Source organism: Thalassophryne amazonica, chromosome 9 (genome assembly GCF_902500255.1).
Source record: "Thalassophryne amazonica chromosome 9, fThaAma1.1, whole genome shotgun sequence".
In the NCBI taxonomy this organism is placed as follows: Eukaryota; Metazoa; Chordata; class Actinopteri; order Batrachoidiformes; family Batrachoididae; genus Thalassophryne; species Thalassophryne amazonica.
In genome coordinates this window covers 13,654,514-13,670,831 of record NC_047111.1, presented here as the reverse complement: position 1 = coordinate 13,670,831, position 16,318 = coordinate 13,654,514, and the positions used below count along the sequence as shown (strand labels likewise).

The 16,318-nt window shown below is 44.7% G+C and overlaps 1 pseudogene; it reads left to right on the top strand.

Moving 5' to 3' along the window:
* The first annotated feature begins 363 nt into the window (after window positions 1–363).
* LOC117517491 lies at window positions 364–10,224 on the top strand (annotated as a pseudogene).
* The last annotated feature ends 6,094 nt before the right edge of the window (window positions 10,225–16,318 follow it).

The window sequence follows — 16,318 nt, the reverse complement described above, 5'->3', positions numbered from 1 at the left end:
TATGCTTTAGAATGGCCTTGGATGCATTTCACAACTCTTTCATGAATTTTCATTCAACTTTAAAACTTCTTGTTGCTAATTTAACATATAGCTCTTGGTGACGGTGTACTCAGAGTTTGTGTTGACAGCGAGTCCTGGAGCTCCCAGCAGCTTTCATTAACGCTAATAAACATCCGTGCCTCCAGCGCTCTCCCAGAAGATTAATTACCGCTGAAAACTGCTCACGAATGTTTTGTTGAACAGTCACAAATTATTTCCACTCATAACAGGCTACAGTGGAAACATAGTGATGAAACCCTGACACCACTAGGGGGTAGTGTTATCCCTTGGGCCTGTGAATTCTTTCAGCTTCACCTGTTTTGCCAAAGGGTCACCACAGTATGGATCTGCATGCTGATTTTGCACATTTTACAACAGATTCTGTTACTGTTGCAGCTGCAAATGGACAATGAATGGGCCTTGAACCACACACCTTCTCTATTGTAGACAAATGTGCTAACCGCTTGGCCTGTTGTTAAGTTATTGCTGCTGTATTCAGTTTTGTGCAAATTCTTAGGTGCATTTAATGTGCCATTAACTTTTTAAAATGTGATTATTTGTACATAAATACAATTTCAATTCAATGTATTCATCTTATACAGCGTCAAATCACAACAGTGTCGCGTCAAGGCGTTTCACAGAAAGATAAAAAAAAAACACACAATTAAAAGATTAAAAAAGCACAATAAAAGAGTAAAAAAGTAAGCTAAAAATAAAAAATAAAAAGGACAGTAACACAATATGCTAGCCATATAAAAGAGAAAACTGCATCTTAAGTCTGGACTTGAAAGTCTCCACAGAATCTGACTGTTTTATTGATGCAGGGAGATCATTCCACAGAACAGGGGCACGATAAGAGAAAGCTCTATGACCCACCCTAGGGACACAAAGTAGTCCTGCACCCTGAGAATGAAGAGCCTGGGACAGTACGTAGGGTTTAATTAAATCAGCTAGGTAGGGAGGTGCCAGTCTGTGAACAATTTTATAGGCCAGTAGTAGAACCTTAAAATCTGATCTCACAGAGACAGGAAGCCAGTGATGATGCCAAAATGGGAGTAATGTGGTCAAACTTTCTGGTTTGTGTCAAAGGTCTGGCAGCAGCATTTCAAACCAATTGAAGACCCCTAATGATGGACTGCGGCAACCCAGAAAATAGAACATTGCAATAATCCAATGTACAAGAGACAAATGTATGAATCAGGGTATCAGCATCAGCCATACACAGGATGGGACGAATCTTCACTATATGATGTATGACACACGAGTCTCGGCTAAGCGTTAACTGGTCAAATTGATGCCAATATCTCGCTGGACCAAGAACCGTAATTTCAGTCTTATTAGAGTTTAAAAGTAGGAAGTTACTAGACATCCAGCTTCTCACTGATGCCAGGCAATCTTCTCAAGATTTTATGTGGATGAGATTACCAGCAGTTATCGGCATGTACAACTGAGTATCATCAGCATAGCAATGAAAGGCAATCCCAAAATGCCGCAATATGTGCCCAAGGGGTGCTATATAAAGGGAGAAAAGCAGGGGGCCTAAGACGGATCCCTGTGAGACCCCAAATTTCATGTCACTAAGGTTAGAGGTAGTGTTATTGTACAAAATACAGTTAGAACAACTAGACAGGTATGACTTCAACCACGCAAGGGCACTCCCAGTAATCCCAAAATAATTTTCCAGCCTATCGAGTAAAATATTATGATCCATGGTATCAAATGCAGCATTGAGATCCAACAGCACCAGAACAGTAGTGGTGTCTGAGTCCATTGCAAGCAGAAGGTCATTCACAACTTTAGTGAGAGCTGTCTCTGTGGAGTGATATTGTCTAAGGGCAGACTGCAGTGGCTCAAAAAGATTATACTCAGTAAGGTGGTCCATGAGCTGCCGTGAAACCACTTTTTCCAGAATTTTAGAACACAATGATAGATTTGATATCGGCCGATAGTTTTTCAATACACTAGGGTCAAGATTAGGTTTCTTAAGTAATGGTTTAATCACTGCAGATCTGAAACATTTAGGAACAGATCCAAAAGTTAATGCGAAATTAACAATTTCCAGCACAGTCGACCCAAGAGTGGGCCACAGGTCCTTGAACAGTTTTGTTGGTATAGGATCAAATAAATAGGTTGTGCTTTTTGTTGACATTACGAGTTTTGTCAGCACACCTAGTGAGATACTTTCGAATTCTGTAAATCTAGGTAATACCTCAGTAATGGTGTCCACCTCAATAGAAGGGTGTAGTGGCTGGGTTAAGGCATGCTGGGATATGTTTAACCTAATATCTTCTATGTTCTTCTCAAAGTAATCCAGGAAATCTTGTGCTATAAAAGGAGAGCGAACTACAGGTGGTTGTCCATGAATAAGTACTGCCACCATGTTGAACAAGAAATTTGAGTTATGCTTGCTTTTGTTGATCTAATCAGAGTAATAGGTCCACTTTGTAGCCAGTAATGCATGCTTATAGTCTAAGATAGCATCACGCCACGTGAGGTAGACAGCCCAGTCTCACGTTTTTTTTGTTTCATGTTCCCGTGACGAAATGAGTCAAATTTTCGTGACGGAGCTTTTTTTAACTCACTATTCCTAACTCTACTCCTACCCCCAACCCTAACCTTAACCATAACCTAATCTTACTTCTTCCCCCAACCCTAACCATAACCACCCCTGACCCCCCTGCTTCACTTTTAATTTCGTGCAGCCATCACGGAATGAATGAGAATGAATTTGTGCTGCCGTGACGAAAATGAGGTGCTTTTTGTCACAATATCACAAACCAAAAGATTAATGTATATTTCGTGCTGCTGAATCACGACTTGCCGTGAAACCAGGTTGGAGGTGGAATACTTCTAAGAACTATGCCATTTCCGCCTTTTGCCGTTTTAACCCTCTGGGGCTGATGCCGTCATATATGACGGCTAAGACCAAACTTTACTAAATTATAAATAACTTTTTAATGATATGAGATAGAAACATACTTTTTTTTTTGCTGAAAAGTTAACTCTACAGACTTTCGAGCCAGCGACAGACTGGTGACAGACTGGTGTCCTGTCCAGGGTGAACCCCGCCTCACACCCTGTGACTGCTGGGATAGGCTCAAAAGTTTGATTCAGCGCACCGAATGACAGTTGGATGCTGTTTACATTCCCATCCAGTAGATGGTGGTGTTTCTTACATTTTGGGTCAAAACCCATTTTCAACAGGATTTGCTGTAAGCTGCAATCACTTCCTGTTCATATCATTCTGGGGGAAAGAGAAGTTTGCTCTTTAACGTCCTGATTATTGTCCTTTACAGCACTGTTTGTCAAGTTTGTTCCAGAGTAATATATATTATACAAATAATGAATGTTTATGAGTTCAATAGTACGAATATTTCATCAGTTGAAAGCTGGAACAAACCATTCATGAGGTGAAGCAGAGCTGAATGGTATGTTCCACCTTTCACCAAATTAAATATTTGTTCCATTGAAAGAATGTAAAAACATTCATTATTTGTTTTATATAATGGCTAAAACAGATCAATTAAAAAGTTTTATCCAAACGTCAGTATGGTTCTCTGCTGTTGGTGTCCCCAGTAAGGCTAAATTTGTTGCACTCACATTAAAATTGTGTTAAAAATAGTATTTTGTACATTTTAAATTTGAATATCTGTTCATCCAGGAGTGAAGAAAAACAAATACTGCATTTTTAACAATACATTAGGGCTGGCATGCTAGTTAATCGTGATCAACCGGAGAATCACGAGCTGAGTTCCAGATGATCGCATGAAAAAAAATCTGTCACTGGACTCAAGTGGATTTAGTGCTGCTATAACAGACTGATGCACCAGGTGGCAGCAGAAGAAGAAAAGCTCTTCTTCTATGGTGGAGGATAAGAAATGAAAAATTATAATTTTCATCCTGTATTATTATTTTCATTCATTCAAATGGCAAATCCATCTGTCTTATCTGCAATGTAAATGTGGCTTTACTGAAATAAGGGAATTTGGAGCGACATTTCAGAGGATTCACAAGAAATACGATGCTAACTTCTAAGACTAACCCGGCTAAATCCCCTCTGCTCGCCTGAAAAGTCCAAGAATTGAAAAGTCGGCGAGCAGCAGCAGAGGTAAATTTCTGGAACGGTCTTCTGCCTGAAAATAAAGAATTTCTGAAATGTTCAAATCATGCTGAATATGCACAGCTTTTGGATTTGAAAGCAAGTTTAAAAGCAAATTACATGTGCTATCAATCAGGTTGCAACAGTGAGACCTGCAGAACCTTCCACACATGGACACAGAACTTAAGCACCAGGACTGTGGAACCTGAGAGTGAACGTTATGATGATCACGTGCAGAGCATCTTGTCAGAATTTTACAGGCGCTTCACTGACTTTGCATCCAAAGAGCCTGTTAGTTTTCTCTGTTTTCCGTTTTGGGAAAATATAGATGTGGACCGTATATCCAAAGTGGCATCACTCTCCAACCTGGATCCTCACACTGAAAAATTACATTGAGCTCAAATCCAGACCAACACCTGACATGAATATCCAGTTCTGGGATTTAATGCAGACAGAGAGTGTCTGAGTGCCTGCTTAAGGCTGCACTCAGTTCCTACTGTCCAGACTATGAGAGACCAGCTTCCTCCTCTAGGGGCCAGAAGTCCCACTAAGGTAGAGAACAACTTTTCCAACTTGAGGCCAGTCCTAGGCCTACTTGTGCTTATTCTTTTCCAACATGCACATTTACATCAATGATGCATTATTATTGTTAAAACCTGCCAGAGAATTGTGTTATTATATTGGTGCACAATAGACTGTGGCTACGCTGTGGTGTTCCATATGGCTGGTAGATGTCGATACACTGTCAACTTTAAAAGTAGATCTCGTTCAAAATGGTTGGGCACCCTTGCATTAGGGTCTCAAAAATGTGTGCTCACACATCAACTGGCCTATTCAGGTTGTTTGAATGTGGTCATGCATCAAAAATCTCATATGTCCTTTTGAATCAACTTAGTCCTTTGCTTGGGTTCCTTGGGTTTCGATTGCAATGGTTCTTTTGGCCCCCTCCCTGCCCGCTACTGCCCTATGGGGGTCGTGGTCTGCTGGTGTGGTTCTGGGCCCCCCCCTTTTGTGGCCATGCCAGCACCCTGTGTGCTTCCTTTGGGCAGGGGTTGCTTCCTGTGCCTCTGTCCTGGTGCCGCCGAGCCATTCCCCTGGGTAGTTCGTCGGACTGCCCCGGTGGCTCTGGTGGGATGCCCTTCCTGGCCCCTGTCCCTTCCGCTGCCCTTTTTCCTCCTGGTTTTCTCCTGGGGCCCTGCATCCTGGACCCATTTCCATCTGTTGTGTGCAGTCGGCCGTATGGCGTCTGACATACCAGAGAGGTTCACGTCATATGTTAAGGTTCTGTACTTTTGTCTTGGCCTAACACACCAGCCACAGTAGTGATCAGATATTTAGCTGGGATCTGGGTCTCTGTGCATGGATGGTTATGTGTTTGTGGCCGTCACCACAATTCAGTTTTGGGTGCTCTCAAGGGGATCAAGACTCTGGGGCCCTAGATTAAGGTATGGATGCTCACTAATTAGACAGCAGATTGCTGCTGTCACTGTTTGTTCATGTGTGGTTGTTTGTCCTGGTAAGTTGTATGTTGGGGCGCCTCTACTTGGTGTCTCACTTCTCATCACTTCACATTTATTGCCTTCACCACTTGTCTTTCGTTCTTGTCTGTCTTCGTGTTGTTTTGGTGGTCGGACCTTCCTGATAGAAGTTATCGGAGGCTTTGAGTAGGATGGTGTAGGCTGATCGGGAAGGGCGGATGGGCAAAAAAAAAAACTCAGTCCTTTGCTTGTGTGGAAAAGTGGAGTGCGTTTTAATTCTGATTGAAAGACCAACAACGCCACCCGGGGAGATGGCCCTGGGATCATTCAAATTTAAATTAACCCAAAAAGGCTATGCTAGGTTCGAGAAATAAAGAGAGGTGTGTTATCAAAAATATAGTTTTATTTTACACAGCTTAAAACAGAGACTTACAATTCATATACAACATATTCTCAGACTTGCATTAATTGCACAAATCATACAGTTCGCCTGTGACAGTTCCTTATCTCAGTCTTAACGGGTTTCCTTATATTGCACTTTCCCAGAGCTTCTATATTGCACTTTCCAATCAGGGTGAGCAATTCACTTGTGACCCTGATTCACGTGAACTAAACAGAAACTGAAGGAAAAGAACAGAACTAAAGAAAACCACATATTCTACAAACCAAATAAACCATCAAAATAACCAGGCAACTATTCACAAATTATAACAAAGAAAACAGACATATCGACCAGGTGATGCGACTCTGGTCCTGGCTGTGTGCAGCTACTGCACCAGAAGAGGGTGCAACACTTCTGAGCAGCAACACGCCCACAGCTGTTGAAAATCATTTGAACCAATATGTACAAAACAACGGCCCCTTAAATAGGAAGTGGTGGCTCAGCTGTGGTTCTTCGTGCCTGCTGGTGGCGTGCGCACCTGCAGACAGCAGGAGGAGAAAGGGGAGAGAGCCATGACGGAATTGACAATGAGGTCCCGTAACCGAGGCTCACAGTAGAAAGCCCCGAACCCACAGCGCATATCCGACTGCCCGCACTCTCAACAACCAGGAAGGAATCCCCCACACAGACCAGACCTCTGACCCCAAATGTGCAGCATTTGGCATAGCACTTGTCCAAACAGAGTCGCACACGAGTGTGCAGCTCGCCGCCACGTGGAAACCACTCCATCGACACAGTGTGTGCGCTTCGGCTTTCAAGCCCATGTTAGCGCCGCCCACCATCTACCTTAAAGTTACGCCGCACACCAACATACCACACCAGCTTCCTGCAGACTGATTCAGTCATTTTAATGTCTTCTGCTTTCTGTACAGCAGTCACAGGAAGTGACCTAATGGATGCTCAAGGTGGATGCTGTGGTTTTGGTACACTTGGTCTCCATACCGCACCCAACAAACATGAGCAACCTGGAACATGCACACATTCCAAAATCTATCAGCAGAACTTCACAACCAAACAAAGTATGGAAGAAATAACTTTGAAATCAGTATCTTATATCCATTATACCCCTATTCCACAGAGTGCCGTTCCTTCCCATTTCATCCCGAAAAGCAAATCGGGACACGTTTTGAAACATCACAGCAACTTCTTGATCCTTCTTTAGTCAATTTGGAACAAATTTGGTTACAGCCATCATCAGCGCTAGTTTTGAAATCGGGGTGAAATTTTCGAGCTGTTCAAAAATTTCATTCTGATTCACCAAATCGACATCATTACACAGTTACCTCTGGGTGTTCGTACTCTTAGCAGCTTCAGTTATGTTCAAAAAAATCTTTAAATGGGGTCTTCCTACTGAGTACAGCTTAAAACAGTTTGATTGTGCTCCATGAGGTAAAAATGTTAAGCAAAAGCAGCATCTTACTTTGCTGAAACGCGTTCACAGTTGCGTGAAGATGCATGAGAGTGGAGTGACATCATTTGGTTTGTGAGTTCTCGGGAGGATCGGATGATGTTAGTCCATGAAGCGAGGAAAACTGCTCATTTAAAGCCGCTCATCCAGGTTCAAAGCATCACAGCAGCAGGGATCCGCTCGACTGGAAGACAGGCACTGATCATCATCTTCATTATGTTCTTTTAGAATTATTTAACTGTCTGATTAAATCAACAACATAGCAATGTGTCAGCTAAATGCATTCATCTAACCAAAACCTCAACATTTTGACTTGCAATGTTAAAAAACAAACAGTTTCTTGTGTTGAGAACTTTCTCAATGTGAAGTGTCTGCCAAAGATGAAAAATCTATCATCAATTTGAATTTTGAAGAAGGACCATTTTTGCATTTAAAAATATGGAAAGTGACATAAGTGACCGGGAGGTGAGGTCTAGTGGTTAATCGTTGGGTTTGAGACCAGAGGATCCTCGGTTCAAATCCCAGCCTGACTAGAAAATCACTAAGGGCCCTTGAGCAAGGCCTTTAATCCCCTAGTTGCTCCCGGTGTGTAGTGGGCGCCTTGCATGGCAGAAGCCTCACATCTGGGTGAATGTGAGGTATTGATGTGAAAGCGCTTTGAGCGTCTGATGCAGAAGGAAAAGCGCTATATACAATACAGACCATTTAACATTTACATAAATGATTCGATGAAAATTTTAAAAGTTGAAAAATTAAACAAAAGGAAAAGAACTGCCAACACCTTTTAGGTGGTACAAAATGGTAAATGGACTGCATTTAGGTTTACCATCTGTTTTTCTGTTTAGCCTTCTGGCCATGAAGCGAGGACAAACTGCTCATTTAAAGCTGCTCATCCAGGTCCAAAGCATCACAGCAGCAGAGATCCGCTCGACTGACAGACAGGCACTGATCATTATCTTCATTATGTTCTTTTAGAATTATTTAACTGTATCTCTGATTAAATCAACAACGTAATGTGTCAGCTAAATGCATTCCATCTGATCAAAACCTCAACATTTTAACTTGCAATGTTAAAAAAGAAAAAAAAGTTTCTTTTTTGAGAACTTTCTCGACATGGAAGCTTCTGCCAAAAATGAAAAATCTATCATCAATTTGAATTTTGAAGAAGTGACCATTTATGCATTTAAAAGATGGGAAAGTGACATAAATGATTCAATGAAAAATTTAAAAGCTGAAAAACTAAACAATAGGAAAAGAACCTGGTTCTGTTTAGCCTCCTGGTCCAGACACAAGAAAAAGTTTTTTTCTTCTTTCTGGACCTCTGAGTGCTAATAAGATGAAGACATTGTTGGACTCACTAAAACTTGTAACATTCATCAGATCTTTATCTGTTCTTGTTGTTTGTTTCTGTATTTGTGAGAGAAGTTTTTCATTGTTTCCACCTTTATGACATCACTGACGTGGCTAAAGTCAGCTTTGTGGCTGTCAGTTGTGAGTGAAGGTAATATTGATTATCCATTGATAAGTTGGTGGAGTTCTTCATTTTTCAAGTTGTGTAAACCTTCCACTTTATGATTTCTTTTATTACATAAAGCTCCACAAATGTCCACATTGCACAAGAATAAGAACCAAAAACAATTTCATGATTAAACCAAAAAGCCAGAAATGAATGAAAATAGTTTCCACACTCAAATGTTTAATTCAAATGATACAGAAAAGGTCACATTTATGTCATTAAGTCTAAAAAATGACACTGATGTCATCACAAAGTAACGTCATAAAGTAAACGGTGTGTTTGTTTCTTTTTAGATCGTCTCCATGGAGAACAAGACTTTCAATGCAGATATGCTGAATCTTGAAGGGTTAAAGGTCAGTCCAGAGGCTTCCATTCCTGTTTTCACCTTCCTCCTCCTCACCTACATCTTCATCATGGTGTCCAACATCAGTCCTGATCATCCTGATCTCCTTGGAGAAGAGCCTCCATCAGCCCCATGTATCTGCTCTTCTGTAATATGATTGTTAACGATGTCTTTGAAGCAACAGCCATCATTCCACCTTTACTGAGTCAGGTTTTTGTTCCCATCACGGATCGTTACATTCACACTACGTAAAGTGTGTCATTCAGGCTTTTTTGGCTCATTTTCATGCAAGTGCTGCTCACACTGTGCTCATGATCATGGCCTTCGATCGATATGTGGCCATTTGTAAGCCCCTAGGCTACTCCACAGTCATGACCAACAGGATGGTGGTGAAGCTGTCTGTGTCGGCCTGGATTGTGCCTGTTGTTATGGTATCCATCCTGCTGGGCCTCTCCATCCGTCTGTCATGCTGCAGGCAGGTTATCTTTAACCCGTTCTGTGATAATGCCTCTTTGTTCAAACTGTCATGTGAAAGTGTCCTCATCAATCAAATCTACGGCCTCGGCTACACCGTGGTCCTGCTGGGCTCATCTCTGGGCAGCATCACACTCACCTACGTGGAAAATTGCAGTCGTGTGTTTGAGCCGGAAGAACAAAGTCCCTTAACAGCCGGGCACTACAGACTTGTGGCATCTCACCTGACTCTGTATTTCGTTATGCTGGTGTTGGGCATAGTCATGGTCGCTCTGCACCGTTTCCCCGACTTATCAGACCAACAGAAGATAGCATCCATTATGTTGCACGTGATCCCTCCTGCTCTTGATCCTGTGATTTATGGACTGCAAATCCAAATGGTCAGACAAAAAATATTCTCATATTTAAGAGTCCTGAGAAGATAACATGTAAAATAATAATACTGACTTCAATGTGTCAGCTAAACTTACTTGCAATTAGTTCAACATAAAAAAGGTTGATGAAGGCAGAGCCTTTTTGTTTCCATCTGGTTTTTGTTTGTTAGCTTTTTCCCCTTGGATTGGATGCCTGTGTTTTTGCATTCAGAACTTCAGTTCCTTAGTTATGATCCTGAGGTTCTGTTGGATCCTGGGTGTTAATTTATTCAATGCCTGGGTGTTAATTTAGGCCTCCTTTCTCAGTGTTGTATCCTCCCAAGCTTCTTCTGTTTGTGCACAATAGTCCAGTTAATATAATTAGTCTTTTCTAGACATTTCTGAAGGAGGAACACGACTGGTGGACAGCCACATTTCTCCAGAAGCCTTGGCTTAATTCTTTATTTTTTTCTAACTACAAAACACAACAAGGCACTGTTTTTTTTAGGTACACTTGTAAATAGAGTGAAAGGGTCCCCAGTTAACTGAGAATAATGTAAATTAGTTGTTTGGAAGCAGGCAGCACAGTGGCTTAGTGGTTTGCACTGTGACCTCATGGCAAAAAACTCATAAGATCAGTTCCTACCTGTCACCTTACTGTATGAAGTTTGAGTGTTCTCCCTGTGTTTGCATGGGTTCCCTCCAGGTGCTCCGGCTTCCTCCCACATCCAAAGACATGCATAAGTTAGGTGGACTGGAAACTTTAAATTGTCAGTAGGTCTGCATGCGGGTGTGACTGTGTTTGTTTGTCGATATGTGGCCCTGCGACAGACTGGCATCCTGTACAGGGTGTACCCCGCCACACACCCTGCGACTGCAGGGATAGGCTCCGGCCCCTCATGACCCTTAATTGGAGTAATTGGTTGAAGATGAGTGAGTGAGTTGTTCAGAAGCTTGTTCAAGTAATCCTGCCAATTGTTGGAATTTTGATAACACTTCATTTGAAGCTATTGTCATAATAGTGACATAACACTGTCATAACTGTTACATGACACAGTCATGAACATGTCAGAAACATTATGTCAATGTCATAAATGTTTATGACTGCTGTCATTAAGTGTCATTTGTTTTTGTAATGACAAGTTGACATGTTTTGGGTTGTCTTTGATAAACTATTAATTGTAATAACCATGTCAACCATAAACACAAAAACTAGATTCAAAAAACTAGACACAGAGGGCTCAACCGAACAGGCTCAACCTGGAGACGTGGAAAGACCGGGTGGATCCATAGTGACGGAGGGAAGACAGAGCCGCATGGCTACCGAGTTAAACACCCGGTCAATCACAAAAGGTCCAATATACCGAGCCAATTTCGGAGAGTCAGTCTGAAGAGGGATGTCCCGCGAAGACAGCCACACCTCCTGCCCGGCCTGATAGTCGGGGGCGGGGAGTCCGACTCTGGTCAGCATGACCCTACGTCTGGGTCTTCAACAGGCAGAGCAGACGGTTTTCCACACCCCGACGGCACCTGCTGAAGTGGAGCTGCACGGACGGAACTGAGATCTCAGTTTCCTGGGAAGGGAAGAGAGGGCGGTTGGTAGCCCAGAGAGGCCTCGAAGTGCGAAAGTCCATGGTGGCTGACGAGTTTCTGAGAATTATGCGCATACTCCTCCCAAGGTAGGTGTTGGCTCCAGTCCGTTGGGTGGTGGCGGAGACGCACCGTAAGGGTGGTCTCAAGGTCTTGGTTGGTTCACTCTGCCCTGCCCATTGGACTGAGGGATGAAACCCGGACAACAGGCTGACCAAGGCCCCCGAGAGCACTGCAAAAGCTCCCGCACACTTGCGACATGAACTGAGGTCCTCGGTCAGAGTACGATGCCAGGTGTATGGCCATGCAGCCGGACGACGTGGAGGACCTAGAAGGTCAGCGATCTCCTAGGTGGTTGGTAACTTTGGCAGGGGCCAAAGTGGGCTGCCTTGGAGAACGGATCCATGATTGTGAGGACAACTGAATTACCCTGGATGGAGGAAGTCCTGAGATGAAGTCCATCCGAGGTTAGGACCACGGACGGCCCCGGAATCGGGAGAGGCTGCAGGAGTCCAACAGAAGGTTGGTGGGAGGTCTTCCCTCGGGCACGACTGAGCAGGCTTGGATGAACTCCCTTACATCAGCTTGTTACTGTGGGCCCACCAGAAGCAACGACGGAGTTCCATGTACGGGTGACCCAGGAGGCATGACAGGGTTGGACGAGTGTCAGAATTGGATGACTTGAGAATGGACCTCAGGTGGAACAAAAAGCCAACTGGGGGGACCCCCCCCGGGTCCAGATGGCGGGTGAGGGCTTCCTGGATGGCTTGCTCAACATCCAGTCAGGTGCCCCCACAACCATGGAATGAAAGAAGGATGGTCTCAGTTAAACCTTCCAAAAAACAGGACCACCTGGCTTTCCGGGCGTTTCAATTCATTGGCATCTGGATATACTCTAGATTGCGGTGGTCTGTCCAAATGATGAACGGGACTGCGGCCCCCTCCAGCCAATGGTCTCCACTTGGCTAGCACTTCTTTAACCACTAGGGAGTTCCCAGTTACCCAAGTCATAGGTCTTTTCAGCGGGGGGTCAAGCACCGCCGAGAAGTAAGCCGCGGGTTGTACCCCCTATTGTCCTTCTGAGACCTTTGAGACAGTAACTGCTCCTAGTCCTGAGTCCTAAAGCGTCGACCTTGACTATGAGCGATGGTCCGGTCAGGTTGGGTGAGGATTGGTGCCATGCCAAATCAATCTTTTAGAACGGAGAAGGAAGCCTCAGCCTGGGGTGTCCACTGAACACATGTTTTTGAAAGAGTAAGTGCAGTGAGAGGGGCTGCGATCTGACTAAACCCGCGAATAAAGCATCGGTAGAAGTTCGTGAAGCCAAGGAATTGCTGTAATTGTTTTACTGAAGATGGTACTCTGGCCACTCAATGACGGCTTTGACCTTGGCTGGGTCCGGTCTGACCTGATTCTGGAGATGATGAATCCCAGAAAAGAAACGATGTCGAGATTAAAACCGCACTTTTGGGCCTTGACGAACAATCTATTCTCTAGCAGCCATTTGGAGAACAAGACGCACGTGTTTGACCGTGAGCTAGAGGATCCGGGAGAGATCAAGACGTCGTCTAGATAGACAAAAACGAACCGATTTAATAAAATCTCACAGGACATCATTAACCAGTGCCTGGAATGTGGCCGGTGTGTTGGTGAGGCCGAAGGGCATAACTAGATATTCAAAATTACCCTAGTGGAGTGTTGAGGGCTGTTTTCCCACTCGTCCCCCTCCTGAACACGTACCAGGTGATAGGCATTGCGAAGGTCCAATTTGGTGAATATAGTCGCCCCATACAAGGAACAAACACCAAATCAAGAAGGGGTAATGGTACCTGTTGCGGACCATAATGGCGTTTAGTCCCCGAAAAATCGATGCATGGGTGAAGGGTACCATCCTTCTTTCCAACAAAAAAAGAAGCCTGCCCCCAAGGAGGAAGAAGAGGGCTGGCCAATCCCGCCACCAGGGAGTCCCGATATAGGTCTCCAAAGACCTCATGTTTCAAGTGGGAGAGGTTTGTACAATCCCCAGACTGTAGTGGAGCGCCAGGAAGCAAGTCAATGGCGCAATCATACGGATGGTGAGGAGGGGTGAGAGTGCACGATCCTTGCTGAAAACCTCACCCAAGGTCGTGATACTTTGGGGCAACTAAAGACAAATCAGGAGGTGTGGGGACCTTTTCTTGGACCTTCACACTGGAGGACCGAGAGAACTAAGGCACCCCTTGAGACAGGCTTCGCTCCATCGAGTGATCGCCCCAGTCTGCCAATCGATTCCGGGATTGTGTCTGAATACCCAGAGTGACCTAGAACCTTGGCTCACCCGCACCTGGATCCTATGGATGAGCGTGGTCTTTTGGCCGAACAGGGCAGGTGCTAAGGCTGTGCCCCTTAGCACTACAATAGAGACATTCCCCAGATCCCCAGTCTCCGTCTACGTTCTTCCGATGGCAATCTGGCCCTGTCGAGCTGATAGGCTCACCAGCAGGGGGAGCTGGCGTATCTGAGGAGGGCTCAATTGACTTTGGAAGAGGTGGTCCTGGTGTGCGTCGAGGGGAGGGGCGAGCAGAAAGTCCCAGTTCAATCCGATGGCCCTTATCCCGGCGCCGCTCCCTCATGCGGTTATCAGCCTAATAATTAAAGAATAAATGAGTCCAGATCCCTCGCTCATCCCCGGACCGCCAGTTCATCTTCAAAGCTTCATTTAGGCCATTAATGAACATGCTCTGCAGTGCAGCGCTGTCCAGTCAGCCTCTGCCGCCAACACGCGAAATCCACCACGTATTCTGCAGCGCTGCGCGAACCCTGTTTCAGATTTAGCAACCGTTGGGACACAGAATCCCTCCGAGCATGATGGTCGAATACTAAATGGAATTCTTTGGAGAACGCTGCGAAAGAACTGAGAAGTGGGGAGTTATTACTCCAGAGCTCGGTCGCCCAAGCGCGCGTGTCTCCCAGGAGTAAATTAATGATGTACGCCACTTTGCTTCTATCGGAGCTATATTGTGATGGACGCTGATCAAAAACCAGAGAACATTGCATCAGAAATGCAGCATACGTATCTACACAACCCTCGAACGGTTCTGGGTGACAAATGAATGATACGGGTGGCGCTGCGGAGGCAGTGCTGGAGGACGAGGAGTGATAATTGGGCCGGAGCAGCAGGAGGAGGTGTCAGTGTGTGTCTCACTGCAAGCTGTGACAGCTGGGAGGAGAGGTCTGAGAGGCAAGTGTCAGAATGTTTGATGTGGTCTGTCAGTGAGCTCACGTGATCCGCTATGGAGTCCACGGCTTGCTGGAGCTTCCCGAGGTACTCGACCTGGATTTGTAATGCCTGCTGCAAACGGTCCACCCCCGCTGGGTCCATGACGTGGCCAGAAACTCCTGTTATGGTTCGGGCATGAGTGAACGACGAACTCCGAAGTAGGGAGCAGAGAGTGAGATGTCAGACACAGATTTATTACCACAGAGGATTGTACAGAGTGTTCAAAATGTGCAATGCTGCCTAGCCGTGTGGAGACCAGCCCACTCAGCGGTGGAACCAGGAGAACCACAGCCCACATAACTTCAGTCCTGGTGAATGGATCCGAAGCCAGGTGGCCATCTGCAAGCTGTCGACGACGTCTGGAGGAGACACACAGATGAGTGAGTGCTGACCTTAATTGGTTCTTCCAGAAAATAACCACAGTCAATATGCAACGGTTTGTCTTTGCTGAATCTTGTGCACTGGAGAGAGCTCAAACTGAAAAAAAGGCTGTGGCAAAACACTGCTAGGGAAAAATCTCTGACAGGCTGCAGGTCAAAAATAGCTGAGAGCTAATCAAAAAGCTTAGAAGCTTAGAATATTCCAGAAATACACTGCGTAGGAACGCACAAGAAAAGGCCAGTTACCGTGGGAGGTTAGCTGAGTTTCTGGCGAGGATGGAGTGCAGGGCCCAGGTTTATGGAACAGGTGTGTCGATCAGCTTGTGGCACGCCACCTGTGCAGAGCAGAGGAGAAAAGCAGCAGCAGCAGGAAATAGAGCAGGTAGCCCACAACAATTATGACAATACCTACAAGTAAAGTGTTATCCAAATCCTTCATGCTGTTAAAAAAAAAAAAAAAAAAAAAAAAAATTCTATCTCATATATGTAAACTAGTGGCCCACTCGGGGGAGTGGCACGGTGGATTAGTGGTCAGCACTGGTGCCTCACAGCAAAATGGTCATGGCATCAATTCCTGGCCTTTCTGTGTGGCGTTTGTCCCCATGTCTGCGTGGGTTTTCTCCAGTTAGGGTTAGCTTCCCCTGGTTCTTTCTGTAACACCGCACCTCACAAAGTACAAACTCAAACTATTCCGCACTCTTAAATTTAATCAAAGTCACAGCAAAAATAATCAGGCCTGGGCCCTGTAGGAATTTCTCTCAGACAAGATCCACGCTTACAGAACCCTGAAAAATGGACACAAAGTTTTTATACAGGATTACATATGTGGTGACAAAGGTGGACCTTATTTCTTCTCTTATTAGCCACCGTGAGCATTCAAGTAAGGTCCAACCTAGGGATGAGTGAGTACACCACTATCTGTATCTGTTCAACCAAC